Raw genomic sequence first — 18,029 nt, forward strand, 5'->3', positions numbered from 1 at the left:
CAGCACGCCAGGCTTCCCTGTCCATCACCAACTAACTACGGTGTAAAACTGTATTTGAAAAAGACGATCTGGGGCATATATACATTTGTATATACAATCCCTGGGAAAATGTACAAGGAATAGGTTTGTAACTTGTTAGGTTTGTAAACCATGTATCCATTTTAAAATACATAAAAATTTAAAATAAATGAGACAACCCAGTGGAACAACTGGCAAAACACTTGAACAGGTACTTCACAGAAGAAAATCCAAACATGAAAAAAATGCTCATTTTCATTAGTCATCAGGGAAATGCAAACTTCAACCACAATGAAATACTATTTACATATGAAAAACACCAAGTGCTGGTAAGCACGCAGAGAAGCTGGGGCTTCCATCCACTTCACTGCCGGGGGCAGGAATGCGATTGTTAAACCACCCCACAGGACCGTTGGCAGTGTCTGCTGAAGACAGATCGAAAGACTTGTGATAGAACGGTCCCACAGTGCACTGTACGGCGTTGTTCATGGATATTTGGGTTGTTTGCAGTTTGGGGCTAGAATGTAGCATACCCATACAGTGAAATAGAATACAGAGAAAGTGTACACTACACACAAGTAAGTCTCACAAATAGGATGTTGAGTGAAAGTTCAAAATTGGGCAAAACTGACCTTTGGTATAGGAAGACAGGGCAGGGCTGTGATTACCACGGTAGTAGGGATGCTAGGGGCCTAGTAGTATTCCATTTCTTGAGCTGGGTGCTGGTTGTACGAGTGCACACTTGGTAAAAATTCAGCCTTGTACATTTATGATTTGTATGCTGGTACTTTAACAGTGGGAGAGAAATAGACTTCAAGGGCTGTACAGTGGAAAAATCAGAAATTTCTTCAGAAGGGAGTTGGGTGGTTTCTTATTTTTTCCACTGAGATTGTGATGTTGAATGCATCAGCCAGATCAGGGAAGCCAGAAGCCTGGAGCTCTCCAACCCAAGGTGTTGAACAAGGCCCAGGAAGTCTAAACAACCCAAAGTGGTGACACATTCCTGTATTCCTTTTCACTGGGTCACCTCACCTCCAGCTGCAGGTAGAGCCCTCGGGGGTAGCAGGCCTGTGCCTTGGGCTCTGTGTTCCCTGGAATCCCAAGCTGGCCCTCTCCTGCCCTTCAGCGTGTCTTCCTCCCCGGCACATTATCAAAAATTCCTCCTTCTCTCCCATTCCTGCGACAGTGCAATACGCAGCAAATGAATGAACAAACATGTCACGGTTGGCCCCTTGTTCAGATGAAGAAACAGGCCCACTGAGTTTAAGGAGTGTGCTGAGGGTCATACAACTGGGAGAGGAGCTCATAGCCTCCCGCTCCTGAAGCACTCTCTACAGGAAGAAACGTGTATACACATGGCTGATTCATTTTGTTGTGCAGCAGCAGAAACTAACATAGCATTGTAAAGCAATGATACTCAAAAAAAAAAAGATACTAAGGAAAAAAACCTGAAAAAAAAAAAGAACCTGATCTGAGAATGAAGCCCACCTCAAAGGGAAGCAGTCAAGGAAAGAGAGATGAGACCAAGTTCTGATGATGTCACTTGGCCCCTGGATCCTGCTGGGCCAACCCCAGAACTTTTCAGTCATGTAAGCCACTGTATTCCTGTTATTACCACTTTTTTTTTTTGGTTGTGCCTTGAGGGATGCAGGACTCCAGTTCCCCCACCTGGAGTCAAACCCGCACCCCCTGCAGTGGAAGCTCAGCCTTAACCACTGGGCCACCAGGAAGTCCCTATATTCCCTCTTTTTGAAAAACCAGTTTGCCTGGACTTTTGTCACTTACACATTTACACTGTGGTAAATATACGTCCCAGGTCCAAATACACTAGTTCTATCCTATTTCCTCGAATTACCAGTATAGATTTCATATCCTGAAATCTCATGGTTAACCCAGCGTGACTTGATCCTTGCCACTGGTGCTTCCTCTTCTGAGGGGTCATAGATGTTTTTCATGAGTCATCTGTCCTGAATGTTTCCCAGGCCCAATGTCTAGTTCACTGGTCTGTGGTTTGCAGAATTTACTTTCTTCCCCTTTTTAAGTAAAATGGCCATGTCATGTGCTTCTCTCCAACCTTCTGGCAAGTTCACAAGATCTTTTATGAAGCTTGGAGAAATAGGTGAATCTCTTGAGGACAAATGATATTTCCCCCAAATGGAGTCTGACCCTGAATGAACCCTCATTTTCCAATTTTCCTGAATAGCTGGTATCACCAGAGTGAAAACAAGGCTGCAAGAGTCTGCTCCTGGTGCTGGGTTCACTCACTGAACCAAGGGAGGACTTCCTCCAGCGGCAGACATGATCCTCCTCCATTCCATACAGTCTTCATGATGGTCTTGTAGCCTGTGTGATGCCCCCCATCTGTAGTGCCCACATAAGAGAATGAACGCTGTCTTACACTTCTCTGAATTCACACGAACCTTAAAATACCCAGAGATCTGGTTTCTCACAAATGATGGCTACACGGAGCTGGTCATGCAAATCGGAAATGGACCAGAAGCTGCTGAGGTGCTCAAGGCCCCCACGCCTATTGTAGAACCACAGCTCCCAGCTCTTTCCTTCCCGTTGGTCCCTTAAAACTTTCCCAAGCAAGTCTTAACAGGCCGCTTTCCCAGGGACCAGCAGCTCCATGTGTGGGGCACAAGAAAGATACTTGACCGTCAATCCACAGGCCATCTTTTCTTCCGAGTGGCAGAACTCCAGTTCCTCCTGCCTAACCCCTAGGACTTGCGAGAACAACCCCCACCCCAGTTTTCTGAAGCTGACATTCTGCCCTAGTTCAGATGCCAGGGCATTCATTCAGAGGCAGGGCTTTACTAGGGCTTCCCCAGTGGCTCGGGGCTAAAGAACCTGCCTGCCAAGGCCGGAGATGCGGGTTCGATCCCTGGGTCAGAAAGATCCCCTGGAGAAGGAAATGGTGACCCGTTCTAGTATCCTTGCCAGGGAAATCCCATGGACAGAGGAGCCTGGAGGGCTGCAGTCCATGGGGTCGCAAACAGTTGGACACAGCTTAGTTACCCAACCCAAAGGCGCTCTATAGCTCTGCAGTGTAGCTCTGGAACTGTCTTCAGAGAATTTGCAGTGTCAGAATTCAGTGTTTCACTAGGTGCTAGAACCAAGCTTGCCATAACCCCAAGATTTTTGGGAGGGGGGTGTCCATTTACATTCCTATGCTTGCTCTTGAACTGAAAAATCTTCCAGATACATGTATATGTATGACTGAGTCGCTTTGCTGTCCACCCAAAACTGCCACAACATTGTTAATCAGCTGTACTCCAATATAAAATAAAAAGCGTTTTTAAACAAATAAGTGTCCGAAGCACACATATTTTTTACCTTTTGTGGTTTTGGTTTGTTCTTTTGAAGAGATGTGGAAGAAACCCAAGCCGGACAGCCCGAAAATTGTGGTTACTGTATCTGGTGAAAAGATGCTGATGGGCGTAGGAGTTCTGGAGCAGAAAGTGGAATCCATCAGCTTTTTAAGATGCCCCGTTTAAAAAAAAATCAATCGGCCTCACAGTGCCCTTCCGTTCCATACATCCTTGCCTGACTTGTTTCTCAAGTACTTTCCTTAAAGTCAAGGCTTCAGCCTAACTGCAACAGGCGAGCAGGAAATGGCATAAGGGGATCCTTGTCTTAAAGGTGCGGACACCAGGGCGGGGTAGCAACCCGAATCAGGTTATACTCCCTTCCCGGGCTCCCCCACCTCCAGAATCATCAAATAATCCACTCATCTGTCCGCAAAAAGGCCTGCACCCACCCTCCACCCCACAGCTCTGGTCGGCCCGGGAGAACACTCTAGTGTTTTGAGCAGATCCAGGAAACGTCGTTGCGGCGACCTTCTGTTAGAGGTCCCCAAGAGTGCTCCCAGGGGCGGGGGAGCACGCCTGCATCCGAAAGGCGGCCCCAGCCCGCAGCGAGCCAGGACCGGAGGGGCCCGAGAGCCTCGGAGCCTCGGGGGCAGATGGCGGCCCCACCCCAGCCAGTAACGCGCTTCCGGGCCGCACCGCGCCTGCGCAGTCCGGGCTGGGGGCGGGGGGGCGGGCCCGGGCTGCTGACTGACAGCTCGCGCGGGCCGGCGCCTCAGAAGGACACGGCTCCGGGGCCGGCGCAGTGGCCGCACAGCCGATCCCGAAGGCGCCCGCCCGCGCTCTGGCTCCCGGGCCCGCCCGGCCGGCCAACCCCCGCCGCGGTGAGAGGGGCGGGGGGCCCGCTGGCGCCTGTGAGGGGGACGGCGTACCGGGCTCTGTGGGCGGCGCGGGGACTCGCTCTCCGAGGGGCGACAGCCGGAGCGCCCGGGGACCGGCGGGTGAGGGGTGGGCGGGTGGGGACCGGGGCCCCGGGGGGCTCTGCGGGGTCGGCCTCGGCTCGCGCTGAGGCGAGGAAACGGAAAGAGGGGGCCAAGAGCCCACCCTGTGGGGAGCGGGGCGCTCCCTGGGGGCTGGGGGAGCCGGAAAAGGTGTCCCCATCCCTGGCAGCTGACGGTGTCGCCAGGTGGCTTAGGAATGGAGCCGGCTGCCCAGTTTTGGGGGAGGAACCCCCCCAACTCCTGGACGAGCGTGCCGGGAAGGGGCTTCCTCGAACCGGGGTGGGGAAGACTCTTGGTGAGCTGTGCTGCGTGCTGGGCTTTAAGTTTGCTGCCCCTCTGCTTCTGAGGTGGCAGCGGGGGCGGTATGGGGGCACAGGAGAAGGGCTCGGCCCGCCTCCCCGGGGCCCCCTCCCCACGGTGGTCGGGAGCAAAAGGAGCTTTGCCGCGGGCCGTGTAGAGCAGCTGTGTAGAGCAGCTTGTTCAGGGTGGCCTGGCCCAGGGACCAGGGTCTTGGAAAGGACAGGATGGGGGAAGTTCTGGAGCTGGGTGCGAATTTCGCCTTGCGTGGGGTCTGGGCTTCCCTGGGTTGTAGGTTGATTGCGTTTGGGAGGAGGAAGAGGACTTGTCAGTAGGGACTGGCCAGCTCCTGTGACTCCGGGTAAGTGTGAGGCCAGGGTGCCAGCCTGCAGACTGGGCAGGAACTCACCTCTGAGCTGGCACAGGTGAGGAGCTTGACGTGCAGCTTGACTCTCTGGGGTGAGTAAATGATAGAGGCAAGCTGACAGCGCTCAGGGAGCAAGCCACCCTCCAGACCATTGTCACCTAAAGCTGAGGTTTGGAGCTCATTTGATTCGAGGCACCCCCTCCCTCAGCCTAAACCAGGGCAACCAAGATGCTTAACACTGAATTAAGCAAAGAAAAAAAATTCAGTTGTATTACGCGTGAGCGCTTCTTTCCATCTTTCCGTGGTTCTGTTTGGAAGTGTGTGTTTTCCCCTTGTTCCATCTCTCCCTTGGGCTGTCACTGGCTTTTATTTCCACTTGGTGCAGAAATAGGACTGCTTACGCATTTGAAGCACAGGGTGATCAGCTACTGAGATCAGCTCACAATGAGAAAGTTGACTCGTGAGGTTCTTTTCCCATTAAAGAGACGAAGATGGCTGAGGACTCAAGCATATGCACTTTACTGAGCAGATTATCTCTAACTTCTCAATTGGTTCTGGAATACAGTCTTCCGTCTTTGTCTTTTGTATGGCTTGTGTGGGTTAAAGTGAAGATAGTTTGTATTATTTGAGAACACAGCAATTAAGGCCAATGAAAAACTACTCAGTGACCTGAATAAATCACAAACCTTAAATAATTCGCTACAGATTTCCAGACAGTGCAGAATATCCACAGATATTAGACATGGTCCTTTTTGCATGACAATAGCTTTGGTTCTTTGGAGGTAAATTGCTTTAGGATGGCTCCAAATGGCTCTGAAGGGCTTCTCAGGTGCCTCATTGGTAAGGAATCTGCCTGCCAATGCAGAAGACACAGGTTCAATTCTTGGTCCAGGAAGATCCCCTGGAGAAGGAAATGGCAACCCACTGCAGTATTCTTGCCTGGAGAACCTCATGGACAGAGGAGCCTGGCAGGGTACAGTCCATGGGGTCGCAAAGAGTCAGACACGACTGAGCAGCCACAAAATGGCTCTGAGAGCACATTTTTTAGGACAGTTTTTCAGAAGGTTTAAGGTGAAATGAGTCATCATGCTATCTGCCTCTGTCTCTCTTCCCTTCTCTCAAAAGAAAATAATCAGGTGAAAAGAAACATCAGAAGCAGCCTAGGAAGAGAGAAAGTCAGGGAAAGTCAACCCATATGACATGCAAAGGGAGGAGTAAAAATCCTTATTGCCAATGATAACCCCTCACTTTTACACCACTGAGTAATTTGCAAAGGGCTCTCACATGCAGGATCTTAACTGATCTTCATAAATGTCACAGATGAGGAAACTTAGGCTGAATGGCTTGCTCATGGTCACTTAGCTAGTAGGAGCAAAGCAGAGTGTTAAGCCTACTTGTCTGACCCCAGATGCGGTGGCCCATCACCGCTCTGCTGAGCAGGATGCAGGATGCAGGCCGATGATAGACGCATCCCAGGCTCCAGGGATTCCCAGCATCCCTGTCTCCACTGCTTTCCCTGCTTGCTAAGGCAGCATGACTCTCAAGCGTAGATGCTCTCCACCACTTCCTTCTACCCCAGGCTTGAGTGTCTGCATGTACTCAGATTTGTTTATAGGTCCTTGAGAAACCTAGTGGGAAGTATGATTGCAGGGAGTGTGTTTTGCTCAAGCGCTCAGGGTTTCCTAATAGTCTAGGTGTCTTCAGCCATGTGATGCAACAGACCCAGGCAATTCTAGGGAAACTTGCCATAATCGTTTTCCTTGTCCTCCACCCAGAAGAAAAATGCAGTGGTTGTGAAACCTGAGGAGTTGACCCAGTACTTTTGTTTGTTTTATCCAGCTTTTTTTATACATGGCATTGTTTGCGTTATGGTGATGCTTTTTTTTTTTTTTTTCTCCTTTCCTCTTTAAAGAGGGCACAGCTGTTCTCATTAGGGAAGAATAAGCTTGAATCCCATTTTCTAGCTCTGAGCATCTAGATCTGAAAAAGGACACCAGAGGAGGTTATCTGAGTGTGTTTCAGCAGGTCAGTTGTACAAAACAATTTTTAAAAAAGTCAAGGCAGTCTGGGGCGCATCAGTGGCTGTGTAGATCTGGAATGACAAAGGTGAAAGTTCTCGTGTGGAGGAGCACGGGCTTCAGTCATTGTGGCTTGCAGGCTTCGTTGCTCAGCAGCATATTGAATCTTCCTAGACCAAGGACTGAACCTGTGTCCCCTGAATTGGCAGGCAGATTCTTAGCCACTGTACCACCAGGGAAGTCCCAGAGTGATTTAAAACAAAAACAACTTTGAATCAAATCGTGTCTCTCCCCAGTGACATCTCAGTAGTCTTGGGATCAGATGCAAGCTTCTTACCTGGGCCCACTCTGCAAGGACTGACTGACCTTCCGTGTTGCTCCAGCTTCATCAGTTGCTACTCCCTCCCTCAACAAAAGTCCCTCTTTCTTTCTGGGCCTTGACTGGGTCTAACTTGCACTGGCTCTTCCTCCAGCCAGATTCTCCTGTGGCTGACTCCTTGTCATTCAGGTCACTGGTCCAGTGTCACAAGCTTAGTGGGAGCTCCCCTAACAATTTAAATAATTTCATCCTGGTCCCCAACCCACTTTGCTCACGCTGTATCGTTTTACTTTCATCATTGGTATCAGAAATGGCCATATGTGTATGTACTTTTAGTGCCGGCTCCCCATTTAACATCGCATCAACAGTGCCCCAAAGAGCGCCTGACATGTAGTAGGTGCTCAATAAATATTTGCTAAATGAATGATTTTTATAACAGACCTTGTCAAAGATAAGAGGGATTGCTGCATTGGTAGATAATAACGTAGTCGTCTCTTACTAGAGACAGCCGTCCGTAGGCTGGTCAGCTGACTGTCAGGCCACAGAATTTTAAGCTTTAGACAGACAGTAAAACCAGATCAGTTTATGAGTCTCCTAGGGCTGCTGTAACAAAGTACCACAAACTGGGGGATTTTAAGGAAGGGATAATTATACAGATCAGGAGACAAGATGTGCAAAATCAAGGTGTCAGCAGGGTTGGTTCCTTCTCGGGGTCTCAGAGGCAGTATCTGTTCCTGCCCCCTCTCAGCCTCTGGGGGTTTCCAGCCACCCTCTCTGTCCCTTGGCTTGCAGCTGCATGACCCCCATCCCTGCTTCTCTGGTCACATGACCTTCTCCCTATGTGGCTGTGTGTATGTATGTGTGTTTTCACAATATCGTCCCTTTGTGTGTGTCTCCCTGTCTCTTCTTGTAAGGACACCAGTCAAATTGGATTTGGGGCCCAACCTATTCCATTATGACTTTATGATTAAAAAAAAAATGTTTAGTTGGCTGCACCAGGTTTTAGTTTCGGCGTGCAGGATATTTAGTTGTGGCATGTGGGATCTAGAACCCAGGCCCCCTGCATTGGGAACACAGAGTCTTAGCTGCTGGACCACCAGGGAGATCCCTCAGCATCTCTTTCCGTGGTTCAGTTCATGGAATGCTCAAAGCGTAACACCTTCTAACTTCGAGATCCAGTAACATTTTAAGGGGTAAAACTGGGAGGAGGGGGTTATTTTTTGGGTTAATGACATGGATTTGGATGTTTGTGCCTAAAGTATTTGTGATCCTTACAACTTGCACCTTATAGCTTGTGCTCTAGGTGTGTCCCAGGCGAGGAGAGGGAGGGTCTGACTCATAGAGTGATTTGCGCAGGGTCATCCAGGACCGCACTAACCTCCCGACTGACTGCAGAGCCCGTGGCCTCTCCCCATACCTGCTGGTGGCTAGGTCTCCCTGGTGGTTCCAGCCCGGGGCAGGATGCGGAGTTTCCCCGACAGCTCCAGAGGGCCCTCGGGGCATGACTGCTCCCTTGGCGCACTTCTGTCCCTGTCCTTGTGGCGGAGGGTTGGCTCCCTGATGGTGAGATAAACGGTGCCGCTGGACATGATGTTCCCGTGTCAGGCCTCGTGCAGCCGGTCGAAGCCGGAGGCCACAACATCAGAAGAGTCACATTTTCCCTTTGTGGGACTTTCCCAGTGATTCTGAGGGGCTTTTAAGTAAGGCTTTTGAGAATTCTGAGCTTCAGTGTCTCAGATTTTGACCCTGAAAAAGGTTCAGAAAAAGGGCCATGCAGGAGTTGCTAAAAAACTTGTGGAAGGGCCTGGTGGGTGGAGAGTGGCGTTGAGGGTGGTGAGAGCAGGGCAGCCTGTGAGCAGAGCGGCCAATATAACCTGTCCCTTCGCCTTCAGATGTCTTTTTATTGCTGGCTTCGTCTCACCCAGATACCCAATACCCACCCCTCCCCTATTTAATTGTTTGTTGGCTGGGTAATTCATGCAGATGGTACAAAACTCAAATGATATGGGAGGATGTCCAGGGAAAAGTGATTTCTGTCTCCACCTCCCCTCCCCTGGCTTCTGTCTCCTTCCCAGCGGCACTATCTCTGCCCATTTCTGTGTCTCTTTGCAGAGACTGGATGTCCTTTAATGTCCCCAAGTGCCACCCCCACCCCCACCCCATGTCATCCCACACACTGCACTCCCATCCTGACTTTTCATGCCTCTTGCCTTTTCAGAACCCTTGCTGTGGGGACCTGTTAGGCTGGTCTGTTCCCAGGTGCTGAGACCTGATGGGAACACCTCTGCCAAGAGTTTTATATTTAGAAGGGAGACGCTTAGAAAAATAGGAATCTGTAATGGTAGAGCGTGGGGCCTTCAGGGAGGAGTGTGGGAGCAGAACTTGTATTTGTGGGTTCTGATCCGGTGCCTTGAGCTTCAGGGTTAGCCCTGGTGAGGAGGCCTGTGTGCCTCCCGTCACAGCCTGTGAGGGCAGCGCTGGCTCTCAGGTCACACAGGTCTGGTCCAAGTACCACGCTGTGTTTACAGCTCATCTTTCCAGTTTCCTGGTCTGGGGTGGGGCCCATCCTCCATGCTTTGTGCACAGTTTGGTGGTATCTTCATAGCTCTCAAAAGGTGGTGTGGTCCCAGCGTGGCACACGGGGTGATACTTCGTGTCCCATGACAGAGGAGGGACGTCATGGAAGAAAAGCCTCTCATCCTTGGGGCCTTCTGGGCTCATTCTGGAAACGTCCTTCCGCCTCTGAAGATGCAAAGTGAATGATCAAGACGCATTGCACTGTGGGAATCATCTCCACCAAAAGCTGAAAGAAATGGTAAATCTGGAGGGGAAAAAAAAAAGAGTCAAGGGGCTTGTTTTTTCTCCTCATTACTGAATCCATGTATGGAAGCTTGTGCTGGGTACGGACTGTGTTCCCAAGGGCCAGCCTTTCACAGACAGGTGTGCTCCGAGGCCTTTGCATCCCAGCCAGGCATGACTCAGAGCTGATGACTCACTGGTGGCAGCGATGACCAACAAGCAGGGGAAAAGGAGAATCTAGAAAGAGCAGCACAAAGGGAAAATGCCAGAGTTAGTGAGCTTGGAGGGTTCCTGTTCAGCTGGCATCCTCGAGTGAGGGGCTTTGAGGGTGAAACAGGGAAGCTAAGATGCAAAAATAGAGCCCAGGAAAAGTGTGTCAGGGGGAAAGCCTCACAAGAGAAGAAAGCTAAACTGAACTGAAAGTTCATAGTAAATGCCAAGAATGAAGCCAAAGAATTCGGTGAGATCCAACAGTGAAAAGCTTAATTCGTGTGGTGATGCACAGGAAATAGAAAACTGGTTCACAGAGGGAGGCTGGTCCACTTCCCTCTCTGGAGGGAGGCAGGTTATGCTGGACTTCTAGAAGCAGCAGGATCACTCTCAGGAACCCGAGGCCTGCTCTGGATGATGAAAGAAGTTCATTTTCCTGTTGTCGTGGAGTAAAGGTTGTCCATATAATCAAATGTGACGTACAGGGAATTAGTAAGACCCTTGTGCCCCATGAAGGAAGCAGCCTCTCGGACTTCCATCTCTCAGGTCACCCCAAGGGGCCAAAACCTGAGGGGTCCCAGGGATTGACCCCTCCCACCCAGTGGTCCTTCTCTGTCCTCACCTGTCCCATCTCTGCACAGTCACCAGAGCGCAACATCTTTGCACAATTAAAATCAGATCGTGGCATTCCCCTGAGGCACACCTTCCAGGTCTCTCCCAGTGCTCCTGGGATGAAACCCCGACTCCTTAACTTGGCTCCCAAGCCCCTGCCTAGCAGTTGGCAACCCCACCAGCCTCAACCAGGCCAAGTTCATTCCCACCACAGAGCCTGTGAACTTGCTGTTTGCTGGGGCCGGGCTGCTGGTGGGCAGCCTCACGAGCAAGTCAATGAAACAGTCCCAGTTAACTTTAATAGTAGATTTTATTTAATCCAGTATGCCCAGGACATGATCATTGACATATCTAATCATATAAAAATTGTTAACAAGACAGCTTACATTCTCATCCTGCACTTAGTCTGGGGTCTGTGTGGTTGGCACATCTCAGTCTGAGTGAATTGCGTTCCCTGCCTCAAGGACCACACAGGGACAGTGGTTGCAGACCTGTCCCGCTTGTGCTTTTGTTTCATTCATCACTGCACTTACGATGGGGAGCATGCTGCCTCCTATTTACCTCTCTTCTCTGATTTGAGCACATGTTCCTGGAGGCCTGGACTTGTTTGCCTTGTCCACTTGGCATGGCACCTGGCACCCTGTGATGCTCAAGAATGTTTGCTGAGTGATCAAACAAACACATGACCGAACAAATGAACTACATCTCCTTCCTCTTCACATCCCAGAGGCAACTGAATAGTCGTCACTGCCACTTAGAGCCTCCTTTAATCAGGGGAATTTCATGCATAAGGCTTCCTGTTTCTCGTAGGTCTCTAACTGCTTCATATCAGGACTTGAGTATGTCACAGGCCTGTCGCAATAGTTCTTTACTGAGCTTATTTGCCGGGTGATGGTGATACTACCAAGAAAAGGATTTTCAAAAGGAAGCAGTGAACAGGATTGAGGCTCTGTGGTGTTGTTAGTGCTCAGAGTTAATCTAGATCAGGGATTTCAACTGGGGACAACATCTAGGGACCTTCTGCTCATCACAGCTGGATGGTGCTTCAGGCACCTGTGGGTGGAGGCCAGGGATACTGCCGAGCCCGCAGAACAGCCCCCACTGCTGAGAATTATCCAGCATGCGTGCTGCTGGAGCCCTGCTGTTGATCAGCGTGGCTTCCTGTTGGCTGCGTTTCTGAGTTGCCTCTGGTAACGTCAAGGAGGTTATTAGTCTCCAGAAACTTGACAGATTCTGTGCCAGCCCCATGTTTTCATTCCCTTGTCTCCCTTTCATGTAAACCCACCCCTACTTAGCATTTCTTTTCCTAAAAGGGCAGACCAAACAGGCACTGCCTCCAGCTAAAGCCTTTGAGATGAAAAAAATGCCATTCCACTTTTGTAGCATGAATTAGAATTCTGCAGGGAAGATGTCTGGAGAAGCCCGTGCTGAACTGTGGATCCGTGTGCTTTACGCCCATGGAAGCTGTTTGGAAACCTTTGCAGCAAAGCAGAAGCGGAAACCCATTTCTTGCCACCTACCTCGAAGTCAACATCTGCCATCTACATTTTCAAGCAAACAAACAGACATGTACTAACACTCATAAGCAGGACTGCACTGCAGAATCTCACCTGTTTCAATTCTTCTTAAATATGAACGCTCCCCAAAATCAGAGTTCAGCTCCCATACTATTGTGGGTAGGACAGGGATTGATGACAAGCTTCAGGTTTACACTTTTAGAGAATACTTGCAAACATTAAGTGGCATTGTGCTACACTTGATGATCTTTCTCATGCTCAGTCCTCTGACTGGGTCTGAGTAAGTCTGAGCATCTGTGTGTGTGTGCACGCGCGTGTGTGTTGGGGATTATTACTCTCTCGCCTGCTGCTTCGTGTGTGTGTGTGTGTGTGTGTGTTGGGAATTACTACTGTCTTTCACCTGCTGCTGTTTGCTGTTTTCTTTGTTCTTTCTTCTTACTTTTTGGCCACACCTCACAGGATGCAGGATCTCGGTTCCCCGACCAGGGATAGAACCACACTCCCTGACCACTAGACTGTCAGAAGTGCCCCGTGCTGTTTTCTCTGCAGTGTCTCCCATTGCCTGGCTGGCATGCTCCCACCAGATTTCACCCAGACTGTGCAGTCCAGGTCTTCCCCAGGCAGTATTGCCTGCTTCTGCTTCCGGTCTCCCATTCACGCCTGCATCCTGGAATGACGGCGCTGGTCCCCCTTGCTATAATCATTCATTTATGTCTGTCTCTTCTTAGATGGTGTTTGGGAAAGGAAGGCTCATATACTATTTATCTTTGTGTCTCTAGAACGTAATCGCAATTCCCACGACTTGGTAAGGACTTAATAAATGGTCACACACACGACCTGAACTCTACAGGATAACACGTTTCATCCGTCACGCTGGCACTCCCTCCATCGGAGATGAGAGGCAGCAGCTGTGTCCTTGGCCTTGGACAATGAAAGTTGCAGGACTCGGCACTGAGCAGAGAGATGTCAAACCAGCCCCGGGGCAGGAGTGCTCCCTCCTCTCCCTAGTTCTCTGTCTCACTCGGTTGGTGCTGTTGTGGGCAGAAGTGTGGGCTCCAGACGCAGCTGCGTGTGCACCACTGTGCCGCTTTGCTGACACCCCTTCCCTTCCCTGTGTCACCATTTCCCATCTTAGAGCTGCTTCCGTGAGTCTGCACCTTTCCCCTGAGCTTCCTGTCAGCCTCCCCATCCCTTTTTTTTTAATTAAAAAAACAAAAATCTTTTTTTTTTTTTTTAATCTTTTGGCTGTGCTGAGCGGCATGTGGGATCTTAGTTCACCAACCAGGGATTGAACCCAGGACCCCTGCTTTGGAAGCACGTTGCTTTAACCACTGGAGATGGGGAGAAGCCCCTCCCCATCCCGTCTGTCTGCCAGCCCCCACTGTCTTCTAGAAATCTTAAGTCTCATCTGATACTAACGCTTTGGGGTTTTATTTGAGTAAAATAAAATCTGGAATCACTTAGTGGATAATTGTTTTTGTTCTTGCTCCTTTGCAAGTGTTAGTTGCTTAATCTTGTCCAACTCTTTGCGACCCCATGGACTGTTGTCCACCAGGCTCCTCTTTCCATGGGACTTCCCAGGAAGGAATACTGGAGTGGGTTGCCATGCCCTTCTCCAGGGGATCTTCCTGACCCAGAGATCAAACCAGGGTCTTGTACATTGCAGGCAGATTCTTTACCATCTGAGCCACCAGGGAAGCCCAACATCTCCTTTTGTTCTTTTATTATTATTTTAAAATCGTTCAGTTTTTTTTGTTTTCCCCATTAAGACCCTGAGTGAGTGAAGTGAAGTCACTGAGTCATGTCCGACTCTTTGTGACCCCATGGACTGTAGTCCACCAGGCTCCTCCGTCCATGGGATTCTCCAGGCAAGAATATTGGAGTGGGTTGTCATTTCCTTCTCCAGGGGATCTTCCTAACCCAGGGATTGAACCTAGGTCTCCCGCGTTGCAGGCAGACGTTTTAACCGCCCTGAGTAACTAATAGGAAAACCTAGCATTTGCAGGTGAAAAGCACTAAGCCCTGTGTGTTTGCCAGTCTCTACTAAAGTAGGAATTTAAAAACTTCTTTAAATGCTTTCTAAAAAATGTCACACTGCTAAATCTGACATTGCCTGCATCACTTCCAAACAGGAAGACCTATAGCTTATCTTCTCCCTTAGGGATTGATGAGGGAGCAGTAATCCACTCCGGTTGCTGACAGCTCCCTGGAGCATGCTTAGCTGTCTGCCAGTGAGCAGCAAGGTTGTGGACCCAGACTCGCTGGGGCTTATCTAGACCTCTTACTTAGTTCTGTGGCCTTGGACAGTTAGTTTAAAATAGTTATCTGAAAAGCTCTTTAGATAGCTTCTCTAAGCCTTGAAGTTTCTTCAGCCATAAAATGGGAATAGTACTAACCTAGCTCCTGTGTTATTGGAGAATTAAAGCCGGTTCTCCACATAGAGCGCTAGCTCGGGGCCTGGTGTGTCGTGAGCATACACTGAGTGTTGATTGTAATTATCAGTTAATTATTAAAAAGTGCTAAATGATAGTCACAGCATTATGGGAAAGGACAATCCAAGCCACCTTGGCTTTCTCGTACCATTGTCGCTGGCTGAAGCAACAGTCCTTCTGGAGGAGGGAACCACGGCAGTGCTCGGGTGTGGCCAGAGGTCTCCGGTGCTTGCTGAGAGGTAGGAGCAGTGTCTGTTTTGCGACGTCTGCAAATGCCGTCCTTTTATGCAAATTCAAATTTGCAAGGGGAGAAAATTTTTGGAAAAATGTAACTGTGTGTAGCTTCTGTCATGAGCGGTATAAGGATCTTGAAAAGGCTTGATAAAGGACTCTGGCTCCGCGTCTCAGACTTGTCTATAGAATCGAGGATGCCCTGTCATCAGGTCCCGCAGTGCTGGGCCGCTGTCCCACCCCGATGCCTCCCTCTGTCTGTCTGTCTCTCTGGAACAACCATGCTGGTCTGGTCACTGGAACAACCTAGCAGCGCTGGTCTGGTCTTCTTGATGGGATGACACTCTCCTCCATGTCATGTTTTCAGGAATACTCAGTCTAAAGAGCACATGGGATCTCTTCTGTTAACACGAGAGTCTGGAGTGGAGTTTTAGGAAGACACATTTGCTCAGTAAGGGGGCAGCAGTGGGAAAATGGGGGCTTCCCTGGTGGTTCAGACAGTACAAGGAATCCACTTGTAATGAAGAAGACGCAGGTTGGATCCCTGGGTTGGGAAGATCCCCTGGAGAAGGAATGGCTACCTATTCCAGTATTCTTGCTGGGGAGGTCCCATGGACAGAGGAGCCTGGCGGACTGACAGTCCACGGGAACTCAAAGAGCTGGACACGATTGAACGACGAACACCCGCCCCCCCCAACACACACACATGGAATAGGGACACAGGGGCCAGTCACTCCAGGAAGGAACAAGCAAAACCAGCTGTGGAGGTGGCGGCCTGGAGGCGGGTGTCCTGTCTCATCTTGGCAGGGGACCCAGAGGCATCGCCCCAGTTCTCTTGAACTCTGGGCCTTGGTTGGAGGGATGGGCTGATGGCTGGCAGAGCTTCAGGCGTGGCCGAGCCCGAAGCATGGCCCGCTCCCCGGCGGCCACGTTGCTTCCAGGAGCAGACGCCGCCCCACAGAGCTGGTCTCTTCTTTCTCGGGCGGTTCTGTCCTGTGTGACTGACTTCAACTGCCTCAGATGCCGTCCGTGGACCTTCATGTTTTTAGAAAGGCGTGAGCATTTCCCCATCTCTTGTTTCCTGAAAACCACAGCAGCTCAGAAATAAGAAGTCTTGTCCTTTCTCCGCATAGACACTTGGTGCAGCCTCTGCAGCTCAGCCTTTGTCCAATCAGTCGTGAGGAAGCTGGGTCCATAGTGTGATCTTGAAGGGAGGAGGTGGTGACCTGGGGCCTGGGGTGCGAGTCAGGAGCCCTGAGTCCCCAGGGAGCCCTGTGTCACCCAGCCCAGGCTTTCCCTCTGGTCCCAGAGGGGAGCTTTACTGCATTTTCTGTGTGCAGAAGCCTAAGACCCCCAACTCTCCCAGCAGCTCCTTCCACTGAAAGGGGGGTCCATCCCTAGGCCGGGCGTGATCTCTGACAGACATGTTCCCCGATGTTTCTTCGGCAGGAAAGGGTGGGTGGAGAGGGGCCGGGGTCCTCCCAGAGCTGCTCCGGCTCTTACAGTAAAGTGGGGGTGCTCTCTGGGGAGTGGATCCTTTCATTTGGTTCTTAAGGAGCGGGCCCATGACTATTTTAAGACAGTTTCAGGGGGCTCTTGAAATTAAGTTCCATTTCAAAGATTCAGTGATCCCAAGTCACTGTTACTGCAGAGGAGGGCACTGAGCCCTGCCCCACATGTTGGGGCCACAGGGGGCCTGTTTTCCAGCCTCTGCAGGCTCAGTTGACCTTCTCAGCTGAGAAGTGGTCAGCTCACTAGGCTTAATGGAGCTCCTCCAGGTGGCTGACCCTGATCCTTATGTCCAGCTTGGGCTTTCGTACTTGTCTCAGGCCCGTGACTGGACCCCCCCCCCCCCATGGGTGAGGCTCATCCTCCAGTGGCCGCCAGCCGAGGGAGGGGGTCGGAAAGGAGACACTGCCCGGGGGTGGGAAGCTGTGCACAGCCCCGGGGAGGCCAGTGGGCCATGTGTTTGCGCTGCCGCCGCCCTCTCTCCCTGATGCAGCAAGTTGCTCTTGACTGTCCTTACTTTGGCCTTTGGCTATTTGTGCTTCCTGTAGAGAATCCAGGGAAAGTCGTCTCTCTCTTGAGTTTTTCTCTCATTAAACTTTTCTTACTGTGTGTCTCCACTGCATACCCACACCTGTGATATGTGGCTATTCTACTAGCATTGCCTTACCTGTTTTGTTTTGAAACCAAACTGACTTGATCCAGAATACTTTCTTCCTACTTGGCCCCTTCCTCCATGTAGACAAAGGATGAGAAATCATGGAAAAATGACGACTCTTGTCTCACGTGTCTGACCCTGTCTGCCTGCAGAGGAAGGGTGGCCCACGTGTAGGCAGGTGGTGTCCCGTAAGCTTGGCTGGCACAGGGATTGAAAGGACTGATTTGTTTGACCCTGTTCTCCAAGAATTCAGGTCCAGACCTGTTTGTCAGGAAGGGTGTGTGGTTCCAAATGGACACCTGGGAGAAATGTGGACACAGGTACCTGCCAAGCCAAGAAATCTAGGTCATGCGCTAGGCTGGATGAACATCAGCCACGGAGCTGTGGGGTCTGGGGTCTCTAGGGCCCCACTTTTTGTAAGAGAAGGGAACTACTATTTACTTAGTAGGCCCTGTTCTAAGCACTTGGCTCGCTGCTTCCACCTCTTTTTAAAAAATTGACGTATAGTAAAATTTTAGAGAGTGGAAGATAAGGGAAGCCTGGCGTGCTGCAGTCCATGGGGCCGCAAAGAGTTGCACATGACTGACTGACTAAACAACAAATAGTAAAACTGACTTCTTTGGAGTACAGTTCTGTGTATTTTAAAATACGTACAGATTTGTGTAACCACGAAATCAGTTAAGAGACAAAACACTTCCTCCGTCTCCCCCGCATTTCCTTTCATTGTTGCACCCCA

The 18,029-nt window shown here is 50.3% G+C and overlaps 2 protein-coding genes across 7 annotated transcripts in view; one reads left to right on the forward strand and one right to left on the reverse strand.

Annotated features, from left to right (window-relative positions):
- Nucleotides 1-4,081, reverse strand: part of ZDHHC7 (zinc finger DHHC-type palmitoyltransferase 7) — a 28,899-nt gene extending 24,818 nt beyond the window's left edge. Inside the window, exons 1-2 of one of the 2 annotated variants that reach the window (XM_042230699.2) lie at nt 3,858-4,081; nt 3,355-3,467 (exon numbers count right to left, since the gene is read on the reverse strand). The gene's annotated coding sequence lies outside the window, so the exon portion shown is untranslated. Of the gene's footprint in view, nt 1-3,354 lie in introns of both variants that reach the window. The other variant, XM_027977367.3, reaches the window with a different exon arrangement.
- Nucleotides 4,082-4,103: 22 nt separating this feature from the next.
- Nucleotides 4,104-18,029, forward strand: part of KIAA0513 (KIAA0513 ortholog) — a 55,245-nt gene continuing 41,319 nt past the window's right edge. For 3 of the 5 annotated variants that reach the window (XR_009596153.1, XM_027977693.3, XM_012189643.4), the window contains exon 1: nt 4,104-4,210. The gene's annotated coding sequence lies outside the window, so the exon portion shown is untranslated. Of the gene's footprint in view, nt 4,211-9,995; nt 10,144-13,245; nt 13,491-18,029 lie in introns of all 5 variants that reach the window. The other 2 variants (XM_060397891.1, XM_060397892.1) reach the window with 2 other exon arrangements.

This window comes from Ovis aries, chromosome 14 (genome assembly GCF_016772045.2).
Source record: "Ovis aries strain OAR_USU_Benz2616 breed Rambouillet chromosome 14, ARS-UI_Ramb_v3.0, whole genome shotgun sequence".
Lineage (NCBI taxonomy): Eukaryota > Metazoa > Chordata > Mammalia > Artiodactyla > Bovidae > Ovis > Ovis aries.